The sequence below is a fragment of the Condylura cristata genome, unplaced genomic scaffold, assembly GCF_000260355.1.
Source record: "Condylura cristata isolate star-nosed mole 26May11 unplaced genomic scaffold, ConCri1.0 scaffold00019, whole genome shotgun sequence".
Classification (NCBI taxonomy): Eukaryota; Metazoa; Chordata; class Mammalia; order Eulipotyphla; family Talpidae; genus Condylura; species Condylura cristata.
In genome coordinates, this window is record NW_004567120.1 from 39,460,053 (window position 1) to 39,466,052 (window position 6,000).

Sequence of the window (6,000 nt, forward strand, 5' to 3'; positions counted from 1 at the left end):
TGTGCTACTGCATAAGGCATGTCACGGGCTGGTAGACTGTCCCTGGAAGCCTCGGACAGGTCATTTAACTCCTGGCTCAGATGTCTGTGCCAGGCTGCTGTCAGGCTTGCCCTGTAGCGAGAAGCACACGGTCTTCCCTGGGGGTCCAGCCCTGGCCTTTGCTTGTTTATGCGCTACTGGGGAATTGGGTGCCCTGTGCCTCTGTGCTGATGGGTGTGGGGTGGGTGGGGTGCACTCCATAAACTTTTCCAGGTCTGGCTTGGCTTGGAAGCTGCTTAGGTGTTGGCTAAGCAGTCAGGGGTGGAGCCTAGCTGGGCTGAGATTGCTCGTCAGCATCACCGCAATGTTGACCTGGCCCATGCAGCCAGTGCAGTGAGCCCTGAGGAAAAGTAGTTGGGGAAATGAAAGAACCCTCATCCCAAGGGTCCTGGAGTGTGTGTCCTTGGCAGATGGTTTGCAGGACGGCCAATGGGGCTTCCATCCACTGTTGGGGAATTGCGCTCTCCACAGGGCTCAGGAATCCCTGGAGGCCTGACTTGCTGACATGAAGCTACACCTGCTACACCTGCCAGTAAGCGCCACAATGCGGTGTTTACTGCCGGAAGTCAGTAATTGACAAAGTGCCCCTTACATGTGCCTGTGCTTCTGGGGGATGCCCAGGTACCTCACGTTCATACCAATACAGAGGCTACTGCCCCCAAATACTAGATGCAACATCCCTACTGAGGTCACAGCTGCCTTGAGGCGCCGGTATTTTAGCTTGGGTGAAAGCTGGGCAGCAGGGATAACTGATTGGGTGGCATTATTCATAGAACAGTGGAAACCGGTGAGCTCTTCCACCAGGTGGACGTCCCCCTTTGTCCCGCCAGGGAGGAAGGTTTAGATCATACTTTGGGGCTAATGATCTTCCTCAAGAGGAAGGCGAAATAAGGTGGCCGGGTGTCAAAAGCAAACAGAGGGGAAGCACCATGCCAGATTTCTCCATTCTCCAGTGCCTGAGGCGGTGCACTGCGGAGGTGCACTGTGGCTCAGTCTGAAAGAATAGCTGCTTGGGTCAGGAGACAAAAGGGACAAGTGGAGAAGCTAGAGGGCTGATGAGTGGGGCAAAGCAATGTGAGGAGGTTGTAGGGAGACTGGAGTGCAGGAAAGAAAACTGGTTTTAGAGCAGACATTGGGGCACCCCACTGATGCTGGCGGGTGTATCCCCTTTGCACACAGAGTCCTCGCTTCATAGCCAGCATGCTCCTGTGTTGTGGAGAAAGGTCTAGAGGAGGCAGCTGAGTTTCCGGGTAAGGTCTAACACTGCTGAAACGCTGTGGTTCGGAAACCCCTAGCTCCTCAGGCAAGCACCGCCTGGAGACTGCTTTTCTGTCTGACTGCTAGAGCCCCTTCAGGTTCTGGGTTCAGTCACACCAAACGTAAACATGTCGGGTTTGGCCCTCTGCAGAGGCGTTGCTAGCTCTGCTCGTGCACACACCCGTCCGCACACCGGGGAACATCAGGACAGGGTGGGCTTAGCAACCCAGGGCCTACCAAACGCTGCTGTGTAGAGGATTGTCATACCAGACCTGTTAACTAGTTTTCCTGGCTGGGTTTGGAATTGGTGTCACAACCAAGAGGCAAGGCACAATTGCCACAAATGCCCTATGCTCCCTTGGTGAGTCTGTAATCATGGCTCCTTGCTCAGGCTGCCACACTGGTACAGACGTGCCTCGTACATGGACCCACTGGGTGGCGCAGGCATTATGTCTCCTGGCCAATGCAGAGCCTCTTGCAGCACTTGATAGAAGGCTCCGGCTGAACGGCCTGCAGCCTTCCCAGCCCCAGGTACAGCCCTGCAGCGGGACCGTGCGCTTCCTCAGCCACTTGGGTCTTTTGGAGGAATAGAGATGTATTCATTCAACTAGTGTTTATTAAACTTGTACCATAAGTCAGGCACTGTATCCCGTGCAGAAGGTACTGAAGAGGGAAAAACACTGGCGGACAGAAAAAATAGTCAAAGGGACACAGACATCGAAGCTTCCCTCTGTGGTGCACTGAGAAAGGCACAGCACACCTCCGTAGTGTTCTGCTGAAAACTTAAGCCGAATCTAGTCATGGGAACATTAGATATGTTCAGATAGCGCGAAAGATAAAGGATACTGAGGAACTGTTTCAGGCCAAAGGATATGAAAACTAGGACAATCAATTGTAATGTGTCCTTCAGAATAGGATCTTGAACCAGAAAATGGACATCTGTTTATGAAGGACATTATTGGATGAATTGGCCATGAAAAAGGTCTGTAACTGTATAATAGGACAATGCTAATTTCCCAGTTTTGATAACTGTACTGTGATTACATAAGGGAATGCTCTTGTCTTCAGAAAATCCACACTGAAGTATTACGAGCAAAGGGCTGAGTGTTTACACTCAAAGAAAAAGCATTTGGGGCAACAGTATTAGGCATCCCCAGGCTCCAGAGTTCAGCTGCCTGAGTTCTGATCCCAGCACAGTATTTACAACCTTATGACACTTAGAGCCCTGTTTGTATATGTTAAAGATTTATTTATACATGCAGAACTGGGGTACAGACCAGAGGTGCAGGGGTGAGAGGATTCACCAGAGAAAGTGGGGAGCAGAACAGGCAGATGGACGAAGTACACTGCTGAGGGGAGCAGCGGGCGGGTCAGGAGAGGGCTGCGGTGCCCTGTGGGTCAGCTCCCTGGCCGGCCGGGGATAGAACTTGTGCTGCAGTGGCTGTGATAGCTTCATAGTTCTCCGCTTTAACCCGTCACGCCATCAGAGAGGGCCCAGAGCCCTGTTTCTAAACGTTCACAATATAATTTTGTCAATAAAATGGAATTGGTCTCATGCCATCTCTTAGAGCCACGTGTGTATAATTGGTGTTCACAGTCCTCAAGCTATTCTACCTCTGTCCTGTGACTGTGGAGACCAATGAGATATAGCCCCTATATCTGTATATTTCGCTGAAATAAGTTCAGCGAAAAAAATAATAATAAAAGTTAAGAGAATAATGTAACCAGGTGAGTTTTGCTGGTAATTTGAAGCACATGCGACTGAAGCAGGAGCAACACATTCTGCACAAATGTCACCAGCTCTCTTGGTTTGAATTGGGTCGTGAGGAGGGCGTGGGATTTTACCGAAAATGTGCTTCGGCCAAGGGCCTCATAGGTGCAAAAGGCACAAAGTTCTGAATGGCCAGTGACTCTTCCAATGTAGCCATGCAGTAGTCGTTGGCAGAAACACCAGTGCCCTGTCCAGGTGTGGGGACAGAGTGCCTGCCAGTCCGTTGACAAGGTTCCAACTCCAGCTTAAATGCCACCTATAGTCTCAAGTCTCCCAGCCTCAATTTTCCTCAAGCATGGAGATACTAGCATGTATCTCAGGACTCGGAAGGGCAAAGCCCCTGGCGCAGTGTCCATCACGGGGCTCCCCCTCAGTCATGCTAGTTAGCAAAAATTGGGTAGTTCTAGGGCTAATCTAATGTCCTGGCCCTCCTCTCCTTCCAGACACATGCCTCCTTTGAGAGAAGCATGATCCTGAGTTGTTGGCTGGTTAGCTGGAAGCAGAAAGGACTTGGGTCCTTTCTGGCAGGAAACATTGAAGAGCCAGGGTGATGTGATTGTCCACACGCTCTTCCTCTGACAGCAATTGTCAAGTTCAAGTTGAGGCACAGCATCATGAGACAGTGAAAGCTCTGATAGCCTAGTCTTTGGTCAGCCGTGAGCAGAGGGCCAGTGCCCAGCAGTGTTTGTATACAGCAGGTGCGAGGAATACACCATTGCTGTTTGAAAGTACCAAGCCTTTAGTGTTTTACTGTCTTTACCCAACCTCAGAAGTCCAGAAGGATGGGGACTTTCCTAGCCATTTTGGTGCCCCATGCCAATGGCAGATAGGAGAAAATGGGCATTTTTCACTCTCCCACCTTGATGATGGCAAGCTAAAATTGTACACAAATCTTGGAAGGATGTTTGGTTAATAGATGAATGCCAACTTGCTGGAAACAAAGTGACCAGAAAGATGTGTGGCTACCTTAAGTCGTAGTTGAAACAGACCCTATCAGTGTGTGGGGGCGGGGTGGTGAACATGCAGTAACTCTTTGTCTCTGTCCCCAGATTAACTGAATTCTGTTCTTCACATTCAAGCTTCATAGGATGGGCGATGCTATTGTTACATTTTATATGAAAACAGGAGATTTAACTTGGTCTGGGAGTCAGAAAAGCTCTTCTGAAAAACATTTCTTTGAGCTGAGTCCTGAAGGAAGAGGAGTGAGCCAGGGGTACAGGAGGGGCGAGCAGGAGCAAAGGCAGGGGAGAGCAGTATAAATCTGGGAAAGCTTGGCCATGACACATGAATGATGGAGAAGTGGCAGGAGCTGAGGTTGGGGCCGTAAGCCCAGGACAGAGCAGACTCACGAAGTGGAGAAAGGAATGTGGGCTGTCAGTCAGTCACCCATTGTTGAAGGATATTAAGCAGGAGAAGGACCTCACTGGGCTTACGGTTGTACAAGTACACTACAGTCACAGTGTTGTGAATGGGTTGGAATGGGTGAGACTACACGTAAGAGATGAGTTGAGACTATTTCAGGAGTCCTACAATAAGGAAGGGGGAGGCAGTGGATGGAAGTAGTCTACCAGCCACAGTTCCACAGAGAAATAAAACTAGCAGGTTATAGGTAGGTTGGTAGGTAGATACATAATTACATAGATGTATGTTGGATGGATGGGCAGAAAGATGTTTTTCTTAAGCAATTGGCTCATGTAGCTATGGGCGGGCAAGTTCAAAATTCATAGTTCAGGCTGCCTTCTTGAAATAGTTTCTTCTTCAGAGAAAGTTCAGTTTTGCTCTTAAGGACTTCCACTAATTAGGTAAAGCCAATTCAGATTATTGAGGGTAATATCTCAAAGTCAACAGAATATAGATGTCAGCCACAGCTATAAAATACCTTCACAGCAACACCTACACTAGTGTTTGAATAACTAATATCTAAAGCCTGGCCAAGATAACACAGAAAACCAGCCACCATGCTCTGAGTCATATACAATGTTTTAAACCAACATCACTGCAATTAAAAAAGAAGAAGAAGAAGAAGAAGACAACCATCTCCCCCATTTGTGGAGTAGAATACAGAGCGTCTGTTGATTGAATGAATAGGATTGAAGAGTATGGGAGAATCAAAGACATTTCCCAGACGTCTCAACTGAGGTAGTACTGCTAAGAAAGAATGAACAGAGAAATTCAGGTGGGTGTTGTATTATCAGTTTTGGATGTGAGCAGTTTTAAGAGCCTAGTTATCCAAGTGAAGATGTTTATATGGAGTTCCAAAGAGAGTGAAATTGTCATTTTGTAAATAATCAGAATACGATGTCCTCCAACTGCAGGGGTGCATATGGTCATACAAGAAGCTAGTCTAAAGAGCAAGAGGACAGAGAAGAAAGCCTCTGGGGTGCCCCAAGGAGCACACACAAGGGAAGTTTCCAGCAGCATAAACAAAACCCAGCAGTCAGACATACAGGAAAAACGAAGGCGGACATTCAACTAGCACCAAATCCTAAGACTGTTTCAACAAACGGGGGGGCAGATCAATATCACTGGCCCTGTAGATTTTAGGGAGTGGCAAAGACTCATTTGATTGCCATAGGATGGATTAGAATTGTGAGACCCAACTGGTTGGGAGTTCATTCAAGAACACCTGATCAAGGGCAAAGTAAGGAGGCGCTAAGCTCTGAAGTAGGAAAGAAAGGAGGATGAGAATTGAGTATTTTCAAGCAAAATCAACAAGCACCTAACTGGATATGAAGGATAAAGAAGCCATAAGACCCAGAAGTTTTAAGCAGAAGAGATCGGAAGGATGAGGTCATCTAGAGAGACAGGGAAGATTTAAAGGGTAGGCTTGGATGTTCCTCTAAGTGTGGCCAACTGTTTCACTCTGATTCTCAAACATACCATGTCTATCATATCCCTCCATTCCTGAGTCCCTCCCTGTTCAGCCTCCCCCA